This window comes from Astatotilapia calliptera, chromosome 3, assembly GCF_964374335.1.
Source record: "Astatotilapia calliptera chromosome 3, fAstCal68.1, whole genome shotgun sequence".
In the NCBI taxonomy this organism is placed as follows: domain Eukaryota; kingdom Metazoa; phylum Chordata; class Actinopteri; order Cichliformes; family Cichlidae; genus Astatotilapia; species Astatotilapia calliptera.
Window position 1 is genome coordinate 4,575,879 of NC_137424.1, and position 13,860 is coordinate 4,589,738.

General features: G+C 41.0%; 1 protein-coding gene and 3 long non-coding RNA genes across 4 annotated transcripts in view; 2 read left to right on the forward strand and 2 right to left on the reverse strand.

Moving 5' to 3' along the window:
* The window catches only part of LOC113011482 (NACHT, LRR and PYD domains-containing protein 3-like), a 102,794-nt gene extending 95,446 nt beyond the window's left edge, over nt 1-7,348 (reverse strand). The window contains exon 1 of the mRNA XM_080296928.1: nt 7,215-7,348. The gene's annotated coding sequence lies outside the window, so the exon portion shown is untranslated. The remainder of the gene's footprint in view (nt 1-7,214) is intronic.
* Nucleotides 1-13,860, forward strand: part of LOC145425134 (uncharacterized) — a 323,553-nt gene that overhangs the window by 270,018 nt on the left and 39,675 nt on the right. The gene's annotated exons all lie outside the window — the stretch shown is intronic.
* Nucleotides 3,720-4,715, forward strand: LOC145424868 (uncharacterized). The gene is made up of 2 exons (XR_013905730.1): nt 3,720-4,337; nt 4,468-4,715. It is a non-coding gene; the product is annotated as an uncharacterized LOC145424868 (long non-coding RNA).
* On the reverse strand, nt 9,571-12,295 carry LOC145424611 (uncharacterized). The gene is made up of 3 exons (XR_013905694.1): nt 12,197-12,295; nt 10,264-11,271; nt 9,571-10,186 (listed from the first exon to the last, which is right to left on the reverse strand). It is a non-coding gene; the product is annotated as an uncharacterized LOC145424611 (long non-coding RNA).

A 13,860-nucleotide genomic window follows, 5' to 3' on the forward strand; every position in this document is an offset into this window, starting at 1 on the left:
CTAAATAAAAGGATCTGGCTTGCATCAGTCACATGATCACATTTAACCAATGATCGCCCTTGACGGCAGAACGCGCTGGTTACGAGCCGGGAACGAGCTCACAAAGAGCACGCGCATTTGTTGCGGTCCGGAGCTGTAGGAGAAACACAAGTTAACTCAGAGACACAGACTGATGCCACACAACCAGTAAGTAGGTGCACAGCGTGCACTGTAGTGTGTAGCACCCAGGAGTATTAGCTTATTACGTACACGTTGGTAAGCTGTCTTGTTGCTACTGACAAACTGAAACAAACGAGCGTGCTGTGTGTGCAACAGCGCGACAAACATTACCTGTCCTTTTATTAACTGCACAGGTTAATAACTCGTACAGCGTAACTAGCATGACGGAGTTTATATACTGCTGGGCGGGTGCTATGAAGTTACTGATAGTAAATTTTATTTTATGCTTAAGGTTAGTTTCTCAAACTCCTCAAAATCTTAACAAATTGTGCCAATCCTTACATGTTGCACCAGCTGATTTATCATCAAAAGTGGAGAAGTCTGTGACAGAGGAGACAGAAGAGCAGCAGAGAGAGATGGAAGAGCAGGAGAGAGAGATGGAAGAGCAGGAGAGAGAGATGGAAGAGCAAGAGGGAGAGATGGAGCAAGAGAGAGAGATGGAAGAGCAGGAGAGAGAGATGGAGCAAGAGAGAGAGATGGAAGAGTAAGAGAGAGAGATGGAAGAGCAAGAGAGAGAGATGGAAGAGTAAGAGAGAGAGATGGAAGAGCAAGAGAGAGAGATGGAAGAGCAAGAGAGAGAGATGGAAGAGCAAGAGGGAGAGATGGAGCAAGAGAGAGAGATGGAAGAGCAAGAGGGAGAGATGGAGCAAGAGAGAGAGATGGAAGAGTAAGAGAGAGAGATGGAAGAGTAAGAGAGAGAGATGGAAGAGCAAGAGAGAGAGATGGAAGAGCAAGAGGGAGAGATGGAGCAAGAGAGAGAGATGGAAGAGCAAGAGGGAGAGATGGAGCAAGAGAGAGAGATGGAAGAGTAAGAGAGAGAGATGGAAGAGCAAGAGAGAGAGATGGAAGAGCAAGAGAGAGAGATGGAAGAGCAGGAGAGTGAGATGGAAGAGCAGGAGAGAGAGATGGAAGAGCAAGAGAGAGAGATGGAAGAGCAAGAGAGAGAGATGGAAGAGCAAGAGAGAGAGATGGAGCAAGAGAGAGAGATGGAAGAGCAAGAGAGAGAGATGGAAGAGCAAGAGAGAGAGATGGAGCAAGAGAGAGAGATGGAAGAGCAGGAGAGAGAGATGGAAGAGCAGGAGAGAGAGAGCCAGGGCATCGATTACTTTGCTCGCCCTGAACCTGCCATATTACAGGCCTTCTTAGATTACCACCCACAGCAGAACAGTAGCAGTGCAGTTGTGATGAGGGTGTTCAGCTGTAAAGATGGCACCAACAGGAAGTGGCTTACTTATTGCAAAGAACGCCATTTATTGTTCTGCTTTGTGTGTCTGGCATTTGCAAGGCTGACTGACACCAGCACATTTATAACAGGCATGAGTGACTGGCGACATATACATCTGCGCACAGAGGAGCATGAAAAGAGCAATACACACCAGACCTGTGCTGAAGCTTTTTTCTTAAGGTGCTCAAAAGGCAACATCAGGAGCTTGTTTGCTGGCAGTCAGTTGTCAGCTCACAGAGCACAAGTGAAAAAGAGACGGCAAGTTTTAGAGCGTATAGTGGATGTGATCAAAGTACTTGGGAAGAGGGGACTCAGCTATAGGCATGTGGAGAATGAGGCTGCATACACTTTAGGTGATAACACCATCGATCATGGTAACTTTCTGGAACTGATTGTGTTATTAGGCAAGTATGATATGTGCCTTGGAGAACATTTGAATGACTGCATTGAAAAAAGCAAGAAGTTGCATCAGACCAGTGGATCAAGAGGTAGAGGATCTCTCATCACCCTACTCTCCAAAACAACTGTCAACTCAGTGATTGATGCACTTGGCCATCTCCTTTAAGAGAGCATCGCCAGTGATGTCCAGAAAGCTGGGATGTTTTCTGTTCAGCTAGACACAACCCAAGACATCACAGGTTATGATCAGTGTTCAGTAATCATCAGGTATGTTACTGAGTCTGTGCAGGAGAGGCTTGTCTCCATAGTGAGGTGCGAAGCATCCACGGGGCAGTACTTTGTAAACTTGCTTTCCGGAGTTTTAGAGCATCTGAATCTAGACAAGGCCATGTGCACTGGGAATGCAACAGATGGTGCTTCAAATATGCAGGGCCAGTACAAAGGCTTTTCAGCACTTATGACTGCCCAGTCTCCAACTCATGTGCATGTGTGGTGCTATGCACACATACTTAATCTTGTGATTGCTGACACAACACAAAGTGTCATTGAAAGTGGATCACTCTTTAATTTACTTAATGACATAGCTGTGTTCATCAAGGAGTCCTATCACAGGGTTGATCTGTGGGAGAAACAAACCAAAAACACAAGACACAGACGCCTCAGTCCAATAGGTGAGACACGGTGGTGGGCCAAGCATGATGCCCTCCAGAAAATCTTTGGACATTTTGGAAAACCAGATGATGGCCTCTTCGTTGATGTAGTGCTGACGATGGAAGCCATTGAAAAGAGGGAAAAAGAAAAGCCAGCTGTTCGTGCCAAAGCACGAGGCTTTAAAGAGTGTCTCTTGAAGCATGAAACTGTGTTAACAGCACAGATATTTCTTAGAGTGTTTGAGCAACAACTCCTCTGTCAAAGTACCTCCAGTCAAAGGGGATGGACATTCTCTCTGCCCATCATATGGTGACTGCCACACAAGATGGCCTCAAAAGTATTGCCAGGGACTTTCCAACTGTGAAGACAGCTGCAGACACATTTGTGAAACAGACAAATCAAAAACTAGAGGAGAGGGAGATCAACACAGACATGGAAGTGGAGGCTGAACTACCTAAAAAGAGAGCCAAAAAGAGAAAAGGCATGGCCGGAGAGATGCCTGAAGATGAGTTGCAAATCAATGCTGAGAAATCATATGAGGTGAAAGTGCACAACATCATCCTGGACACAGTTATTGAAGCAATCCACAGACGATTTGTCATACATGGCCCTCTTCTTGCCGATTTGGCATGGTTGGACCCCAGGAAGTTTAGCCAGGTCAGAACAGTTTCTCTTCCAAGTAATGCATTTCAGAACCTCAGCGCCTGTCTACTTAAATTTGACAGCAGGGCTACAGTTAATAACCTTCAGTCAGAACTGAAACGTTTTGCTGAACAGTGGGAAAGGCTTAAGACATCACATGTAGATGAGTACACGACCAGAACAGCAAAGGACAGATCTGAAGAATGGGACGAAGAAAGTAAAATTGTGACCGAAAGCTGTGGTTTTTGCAAAAATTGCCCACTGTGCTGCTATCAAATACTCAGGCGGTTCAACATGCTGTCTGATGCCTATCGTCTCCTTGGGCTGGCATACAAGTACCTGCTGACCCTCTCCCTCACTCAGGTTGCCTGTGAAAGAACGTTCTCTACACTCAACTTCATTAAAAGCAGACTCCGAAGCAGCCTGTCTGCAAACAAGCTGGAGATGTTTATGCTGATGGCCACTGAAAAGGACATTCTCATGTCATTGGACTCTGACATGGTCATTGACAGGGTAGCTGAGAAGAGTGACCTGCTGAGAAAGCTCCTTTTTTAACCTGGTGAGGTGAAATAAAAATGAGCAAAACATTCCTAATTATCTATTGTTAAAATTAAATTCAGCTTTATTGTCATTGCCTAAATGAATACGTTTAGTATCTACCTTCACTTCAAACAAGTCAAGTGATTGGTAAATGCTTAGAATTTGTCCATCTTAATAGACAGAATAAATATGAGATTGGAGTATTAGGCATTTATAAACATATATTCTTACAGTCTTAATCTGTCATTGTTTCATTTCAGATGCTGTCAGTCATTTTAGGAGGACTGAAGTGTGTTCATTTTAAGTAAGTACTATATGGAATATGATTCAACCATTTTTCTAGAGTAAGCATACCAGTACTGTCATCGTCTGAAAAAATCTATTAAGTACAATTCTTTCTCAACCTTCACTGTCTGTCCTTTCACTTCATAAAGGTTTCCATGTCTTAAGATATGTTCAGTGTTGCTGCTGTGGAAGTGTTGTAGGTGACCTTTTATTGATGAGTGAATAGTCTTTGGTGATACAATTCAATCATAATCTGTCCTTTATAGATTTTAATATTCATCTAATCTTTATTCCTTTCTGTCCTGTTTGTCAGGGTCTGATCATACATTGTTTGTTTAAGAGGTTCGAGACCATTCAACTTTTTAAGTTCATCAACGTAAGTACTAGTGTATATGATTTCTCTAATTCCTTTCTGGAATAAAGATGCCAGTACTGTGATCATCTGAGCAAGTCCATCAATTGCCATTCACAGTTCTTTGTCCTTTCACTTGTGTCCTGTTTTTCAGGGTCCCATATAATTTCTTCAGAAGTAAGTACTGTATATGATGCCAGTATTTTCCCATATTTTCTAGATACTGTATTAGTACTGTGTGTAAAATGCCATCAAAAACTCAATTAAGTGTTATTCTTATTCTTCTTTCTCACCTTTCTTTCTCTGTCTCCTTTCATATTTAAAGGTTGCTGTGTTAGCAAAATATATTGTGCTACCATGCTGTTTTCTATTGTTTTGGTAAATAAATACTTTATGAAAATATCCCTAAATCTGTCATTTATTAATTTTAATATTAATTAATGATCATGTCTCACCTCTAGTGTTCTTGGTCTTAATTTCAGGTTTCTACCATGTGTTGTAGATAGTTCAGGAGGTTAACTCTACCAAGCAGTCTTTTTGTTTCCGCTATGTACTGTTTAAAATCCCGAATAGGGAGAATGGTGTAGGTTTAACTTTATTAGATTGATACATATATCCCAACAAGGCAGTGTACATCAAAGCAGTTGTTTTCATGCAAAGGCTTTATGGTTTTTCCTATAGCGATTGACAGACCACGTGACTTTGCGCATTGCATGCCGGGAACTCCTGGCAAAACAATCCAAGTACCGCATCAAATACAAGCATTTGCAATTGCAGCACCGCAAAACGTTCATTCTCCGGTTCCAATACCTTCTTGATTTTTCTTTGCCGCACAAAAAAGGTATGTACAAAACGACGGAGAACAATGCCGGTCCGTACAAAGACAGACTCGACGAAAAGACAAAGAAAAGATACGAGGAAAAATCAAAGGAGTGAAAGGGTCAGACCCTTACGAGCACACAGAGGGACAAAAGACGTTAGCGTGCTGCCCAACTTTCACCACGCTCAGATTTATAATTATACGCTTCTTGGAGTGAGTGCATACACTCATGAAGTTTAGTAACTTCAGCTCACTGCAACAAGCCCAGGTACAGTTTACCGACGGATGGGTGCAGGACCTTGAAATGCACCGAAAGACCATCGTACGAACAAAGGTAAGTTTACCTTTGTTCGTCTCACAAATCGTCGTCATAAATACACATTCGTTAACCGTGTATTAATATAACCTTTGAGCTCAACGGTAATTAATTAGTAGTTGAAAAATACTTGTAATATTTGAGCCATTTCTGCTGTCCAACTACTTCTTACAAAATACATTTTTAATGTTAATTAGATTTTTTTTTTTACGGCATAAATAAAGGTTATATAAAAGTCACTGCCACAGACTGATTGCGGCTTCTACCTTGTTACACTAATGTTGTTTGTAGCTCAGTATGACTTTATGTCATCCATGAGGGATGCATTTGACATATGTTTCACATATTATAGCCCAACAAGTTACTTATAGCAATTTAAATACGAGCAATCAGTTTCTTTGCAAATACCGGAAATCAGTTTTTGGCAGACAATCACTTTTTGGCACAACACCGGCTATTGCAGTTAATAATACAGCAGCTTCTTGCCATTTTTTGTGTTTCTTTTTATCGCTGTGTAACTGAGTTCAATTGAAACCCTGCATGCGCTAGTACCGCTTGCCAAAAGTTCCCAGAATCCTTTGCGGTTTTATCCATGAATGACGTCACATTTTTGGTGGGCCGGTCTCCAGTCAAAATGCCCGGGCCGATTTTTTGTCCCAGTCCAGCCCTGCCTGCCCTCCAGCACTATCCACAGCAACCCCTCAACAGCAACATTGTACCCATCAGGTAAAGCATCGGCTACGTTTGCTTTGCCTTGTTGCCCATATTAGATTCTTGATGAAAGTGTGTTGTTGTTATTCAGCCTGGTTCAATGTGCCCCTTTTTAACTTTGAGCACCCGCCCCTTTAAACCTCTCTGCACGGCCCTGCCTAACAGACCTACACCTTAGTTCACAGATTCACTTTGTCTAAGGTTGATTTCTGGGATTTCACACAACCCAGGATTCAGATCGTGAATCCATGATGGGCTTGGATTTACATCATTATCAATGAAATGTGCTCTACTTGGAAGCAGCCGGCCCCGCCCCTTTTGACGGGTTGTGTGAGACTTTAAATCATCAAACTGTAAATTATAAATTAAATTGTTATTGATCCTTTACCCCGAGTCCTAAAGTGTAGATTTATTTTCTTACTCTTCTTATATTTATTGTTTGTTTACTTGCACCGCTGTAACTGCAGCCTCGTCGTCTCGTCTCTCTATATGCTGGACTGTCTGTAGCGGAGATGACAATAAAGTTTACTTTGACTTCAGCAGCGCGCAGGCGCACCGAGGGCTCTCGCGCTCACTTTATAGAATTTAGAAAAAACATGGGTGCAGATTATAAGTCTGTATCATAATATCTGTTTGTTGTGTTGTTTTTGTTTTGCGAGTTGGTTATTAGATGCCGCTCCAGCCAGCCAGAGACTCCCCGCCGCCCCGCCCTCTCCTCCCTGTGCCGCCAGCAGCAGGCGCACCTCGCAAACGGAGGGCGCCCTTACTCCCAGCAAATGGCTGATAGAAAACCGATCGGTGCCTACGAATTTCCCAATATGCGCTGGTATGACGTCGGGGAAGCATGGGTACGACCGATTCTTTTATTTTTTTCTTGCCCGTGATGCCCCCCCCACCACGATGCATTCTATTGGTTTGCACACTTACACACACCCAGCTGTGGTTTCCTGTTTTGCTGGACTCTGGAGAGCCCCGCCTTTAACGCTCTTCTCTCACAGAGAGCAACAGAAAACTTGGAAAAACTCCAGATTGACTGAACTCAGTTCAAAGTTACCTTGACACCTTTAGATGTGAGACGTAGTGATGGTCCGCTTGAAGCTGACGCTCCGGTGCGTGTGTCAGAAAGATCAACGCGCTGCTTCAGAAGCACCGTGTCGAGGCTTGATTCGTTTGGCCAGAGTCACGTGATCAGTGACGTCTGAAGCTTCGTTTAGAACGTACCTCTTTTTAAATCGAACTTTATTGAAACACAATGAGTATACAACATACAAACAGATGAAGTTTACAAAAGAACAGAACATGAACATACAGAACCAGGAGTAAAAAAATGATGATATGAGGAGGCGAAAAAAATTCAACATATAAATATTGTTCTGAGAGGCTTTTTGTTGGTTGAGTCTGAAATTGATTGTATGTACAATTCATATCCTTATAAAAAGGCAGAAATATGGTGTTTTATTAATAAACTTACATTTATGGATATAAAATAGCTAAAAGTATTAACAAATTTTTTATAAAAAAACATTTATCATTCTTCCTGGGGAACTTAAAGAAACAGAATAAAACATTTTCCCATCGTAAAGAAAACTCCCTTAAAATATGGACAATAACAAAACTGCTAAATTCTTCCAGAATCTCTGTGTAGAGGAACCAAAAGAGATGTGCCACAGTTTCTGGATGATCCCCACAGAAAGTTCAATTAGTATTTATGTCTCTTTTAAATGTTACCATATAGTGACTGGCTGGGTCACATTTATGAAGAATTTTATATGAGATTTCCTTCACCTTGTTCACAATTAGATATTTATGGGATCATCCAGACTGTCTTCCAGGTGATATCTGGAACATGTCGGTTCCAGTAAGATATTCTATATATGGGAGAGACATGATATCTTCTTGGAATAAACTACGTATTCTCTTATTGCTGTTACCAAGTTCCTGTGAAAAGCAGATTTTTCCCACTGCTGACTCAGCTGGATCAGGGAGAGTGACTGAGGCAGATATTGAGCTGTCAGTGTTTTTATATAACATTAAAGTCCCTGAGGGTATGGCACCAAGCACCACTGAGAATTCCCCAACACTGACGGGAAAATTATATAGTGTAAGGAATTCATTGTAAGTAAGTAGTGCTCCCTCGTTAAATTTTCAAACTTAGTAGCGGCCGCCATTGTTGGCAGCTGAAATTTGGCTGGGCCGCGCTATGAATTCTGGGATATGGTGGGCCACGAAGGACACACCCGACCCATCCTTCAAACTCGGGGGAATGAAGGACGCATTTGAAGGAGTCGAGGAATCGGGACAGCCTTCGTCGCCTGGCTGTGACGTCATCGGCCTTCAAATGCGGCCTCCGGAGGATGCAGCCGACGTTTTGGGACACAGCTTGTGTGTCTTTGTTGGTCATGTGACCTCCCAGGGACTACACATGGAAACGAGCAGTTTAGCTCAAATCTGGCAGGTTTCCATCGTCTGTTTTTGTCCTGATGTCCATGAACATGAACACTGTCCCTGTCAAACACGTCCAGATAATCTGATCCAGTGTTGTTCTTCTTCTGTGGTGTTTGTGATGGAGCTGCTGATCCTGATGTCCTCCACCAAGGGGGCAGCAAATTCAGCTGACTGTCATCATTTATTAAAAAGATGTAACAATGTGACATAATGCAACATAATAGTGTCAGTTACACATTGTGGGTTGCACTGTGGCCAGAATGGACATTACCTCCTGCCTAATGGAAGCTGTCAGCCATCCTGCAACCATGAATTAGATAAGCAGAAGTGAAGGGATTGTTAACAACAATTTAATAATAAAATGTAATGTGATAGTTGCACTTTATTAGCTCCCCACAATCGTATGAATAATAACCATGAATGCACTGCATGCTCATAGCAAGTTCTTTAGGTTTAAAGTGAGATCCTGCTTTAAAGGGCGCTTCATCTGCTGGGAATGACATGTTTCTTTTAGTACATACTAAAAGAAACATGTCATTAGAAAGAAAAGAAAAGAAACATGTCATGTCAGACTCAGAAAAATAAAGGTGCCAACTGGAACCAAAAGTGGTTCTTTAGACTGATGCCATAGAAGAACCTTTTTTGGTGCCACAAAGAACCTTTCAAACAATGGTTCTTTGAAGAACCATTTCTTTCAGTGGTTCATTGATGAACCTTTAAAGGTGCCCCAAAGAACCATCAAGAAATGGTTCTTTGGGGAACCTTTAATGGTTTTTCAAAGAACCTTTTTAAAAATGGTTCTTTACAGAACCATTTTTAAAAAGGTCCTTCAAATGGTTCTTTAAAAGAACCATTTTAAAGAACCTTTTTTGAGTGGTTCTTTAAAAAAACATTTTAAATCTTTCAAAATAAAATGCATCATAAATTGAATTTGAGTAGGGTAAAATAAATATTAGCACAGCATAGACATATATTAATGGTTTATTGTCATTTTGTAGTATACCAAAAGACAAAAAGGCATTTTAACCCTCAGCACAACATCACTACTAATACATGTCACATATTAGTGTTTTAAACAGTAATAATTAAATATATTTGCTATACTATAAATAAATATATATAAATACTATATCTACAGATAACACAACAAATAATACATGTATTGTTTAATTAATAAAACATCAGAAAGTGATAAAACACATTAGAAATAGCAATAGCTTCATAACAGACCAATAAATCAACACATTTTCATCAGCAGATGTTTGCATGTTCAGTAAAAATATTTCAACAACAAGTTTATGATTAAAATGATCAATGAACTTCAGCCTTACGCTATGTAATGTATGTTTCATGTTGTACTCATGGTCCTTTGTTAGTCCGGTTTAGGATAATGTCTCTGACGTATGTTTCATATCAAATATATGTCATATCAAAACAAGCCCACACCTGCAGTTGTTTCAGTTTTTCACTGGTGTTTCCTGTCAGCTGGTCAACCTCACTCAGGCAGACATCCATATCAGCCAACCAAACGACAAGCTCCTCCCTTTGTGCTTCAAATCTCTCCCACTCTGAGACAAGGAGCTGAAAGAGAGAGAAAAGAGTCAATTATAAAGAAGAGAGAAAAGTGAAACCCTCCTCAGAAGGTCTGACTCGCATACCTGCAGTTGACCTGTGATGGACTCCAGTTTGGCGTTCACGTCATCCCTCGCCGATGCCAGCAGCCGAGTCTGCAGGGTGCCCTGGAAGAGCTCAGTTAATGTTCGACTCCTCCTGGTCAGGCTCTCCAGCTGGATGAGCCGAGGTCTCCCCTCTCGCCGCTGCCTCTGAACACAGAAACACAAATTGCATCTGAAGCAGGAGGTGCAGATTTTTTTGCTATTCTTTTCTAAATCCAGGCTAGATCACGTGGAGGTATTTGGAAAACTTTTTTGGCCAGTGGACGACTGTTGTCTTGCAGAAAGTCAAATCAAACATATGCGATACACAATTAATTCACAAGAACACATTATAAAAAATAAGTCCAGTTCTTGCCTGATTTCAAGTGAAATCTGCATCAAAACAGGGTGACAGAAGTAAAACGAGAGCACAAAGCCTCACTTTGTACAAGCCTGCTATTACAGTTCTCCTCTATGCAGACGACTTTCCTGTTTTCAAGGCACAACTTGGATCTGCTGTACGAATCTTATGGATACACACTAAATGAAACAATAGTGTGCATGACTCCAGATTCTGATCCCTCATCCTAATATGGTCCCAACATAGCAACAGCAAGAAAGCAAATGCTGAGGCTTCAAAATACAAAGTCCATAAACCAATGGCTGACGTGGGTTTTATCATAAGGGTGATAAATATACAGATTTCAGTCTGTCTTAGAGATTTGATGTTCATTTACCTGCAGATGCCCTATACGTGCCTGCTCCATGGTTTTTCACAACATTTTGCACATCACTATTTAATACAGGAAGTAGGTGAACTAAAACAAGTCATCGTTCTTTGTGAGAGGACCATATTAATGAAACAAACCTCATCATAGGGATCCCTAAAGATGCTCCTGCTGCTTTTCTTCCTCCTCATCCTAAGCTTCCTTCTCCTTGTCCTCAACTTCCATCCAATTGTAATTCAACCTAATTGTGTTTCTCCCCCTCCTCTTCCTCATTTTGTTGGAGCTGTGAACACCATTAATGTGAATCTGGATTAATTTGTGCAAACAAGAAAAATCTACAGCTTTTTGGTCAGAGGTGCTCTTGTGATTTAAGCCGGGTAGAGTAGATTTATCTGTTGATGCTACCTGCTTCAGCTCTGGCTGCTGAGTGATATTTACACCCTGGCTGGATTACAAACTTTAACCATGTGCTGAACTTTGGCCCAGCGTTGATACCTCTTGTTAGTATAACGACCTCTTCTTAGCTTAATGTATGATGGTGGATAAATGAAATATACAAAAAAATTAACTATATTACAAAAGAACATCTATCTTGGAAACATCAAATGACCGGAGCATAACTTGTCAACTAGTCCGAAACTAAGTTATGCAGGAACAGTCAAAGACACACCTTCTCATGTCACATTTCTATTCATTTATATTCACATTTCTATATAATTATATTAGACAATAAAGAGTTATCTAATCTAATTATTCATTCAAAACACTTATGCATAGCTGCATTTTATACAGCTCATACAGAATTCAAAGTACAGGTTCATGTGAGTATTTAATGTACGGCTCAGATCTACAGAATTTCAGAGTTTCTAGAGCAGACACAGAGCTCACATCACAACAGGCTTCAGGCGCCATTTTAGTGACTTTAACAATATATTACATTTTAATTTCGGTCTAGCTGACATTAGGTTATGTACGCAGCACGCAATTGAACCACATATTTTAGAAGCCAAAGGTTCAAATTAGCTGGGAGCAGCTTCACTTAATTATAACAGTGGTTTTGTTAGGAAAACAGTTGGATACTAAATTGCGCTGACGTCAACGGCTAACGTATCTAGCTAATCGCTACTGTTAGCACAACATTAACAGCAAGCTACAATGACGAGTAACAAAAACAAAACAGTAATAAGGTTTTAATGAAAATGTTTTACCTTTTCTAACAGTCCCAGAATCCACAGCTTCAAAGTCCAGCAGGTACTGAAGACTGTTATCCGCCTCGCTGTCACCGTCTGTGAGGTTTTTTTCCCGAAAGGTCAAGGCCCGCCGCTCGCACTCTTTCTGCGCATGCGCATCCCAACAACTGACCCCCTCCGTCCGCTCCCGGGAGGTTATAGTATGACGTGTTCTGACGTCACTCTCTCTCTGTCATTTATTTGGCTCGAAACACATATTAACAAATTGCTCAGTGATGAACAACTACTCAGATCATTTACCTAAGCAGTGCGCTTTGTCAAAACGAAGTGTGTGTTCATTACACTGACATTCTGTTCTGAAATTGTTATTTACTTGTATTTTATAATTTGACTTTACATACTGCTGGGTGGTTTGTAAAGTTTACAATAACTAGTATTATCATTATGTTATATTTTCAAAAATATATAATAATCTCAAAAGTAATGCCTTGGAGTAGAAAATAGTAATGCTTTATTAAAATTAAAAACTAAAGTACAGTATTTGAATGTGTGTATTGTGTCTACTGTTTGCAAATATTTCTAAGTTTTATTTGAATATTCAGTTTCCTACCATCTTCTCTTAAAGGGTAATTGCCAGGTATCCCGCCCTTCCCCTTCGCACACACATGCACACAAAGAAAACACACAAAACACAGCCTCGTTATAGTGAATAAATATTTATGCCATTTACACCATCAAACTTAGATTGCTAAGGATGAAGAACCTTTTGTTCTTTAAAGAACCATTTGTAACAGCTGAAGAACCATCCACAAAATAAAAAGGTTCTTTGACGTATGATGGTTCTTTAAAGAACCATGAAGACATCTGAAGAACCATTTAAGAACCATAATTTTTCTGAGTGTGTAAGGCTCAGCCCATCTTACTGGGACTTACTTTTGTAGATCCACCTGCTCTAAACCTGCTGCTCCATGATTGGTGCAGAAGCTTTAAGCTACTATTAACAAATAATGACCATGGACTTAGTTGTTACTACAATAACTTATCATTGAGCAACTTTTAATTTTACTTGTAAAACTATGCGAGTAGAATTGAATGGGGCACAGTGAGCTGAGCACAGGCCCACTCTGTGACACTCAGAGGTTTGTGGATATCATACTGAGAGTATTGGACACAGTGCAGCCAGCTTGCAGCCACTTTCCCACCACTTTAGCACAATGTTTACATGAGACTCAGCCACACTAATGTTCCTGGGCAGACATGTGGTGCAGCATGGCTGATGGCACTGTACCTGCAGCTGTCATGGACAAGAACCACTCAATACCTCACCCAAGCCAAGCCTGTGCTGATGTTGTGATCTGAGACCGAGACACTAACCCAGGATCATGATATGATGTTGTGAGAGTTTCACTAAGAATTAGCTCTGATTACAAGATTTCAATCTATCGTAACTCTAATTTGTATTTACTTCAGTTTGTTCATCTTGGAGCTGTGTGCAGCTGAGGACAGTCTTATTATTACCAGGTGAGGATATGTAACAGCCACAGTCTGTAGAGATGATGTCACCATGGAGTGGTGATGTCACTGGAGCTGCCAATATGTGCTCCAGCCAAAGCTACACCAGAGGGTTGTGCTGTGTAACAGGTTGGTGCAGGTGGTGTTATCTACATTTGAACATTAGGCAA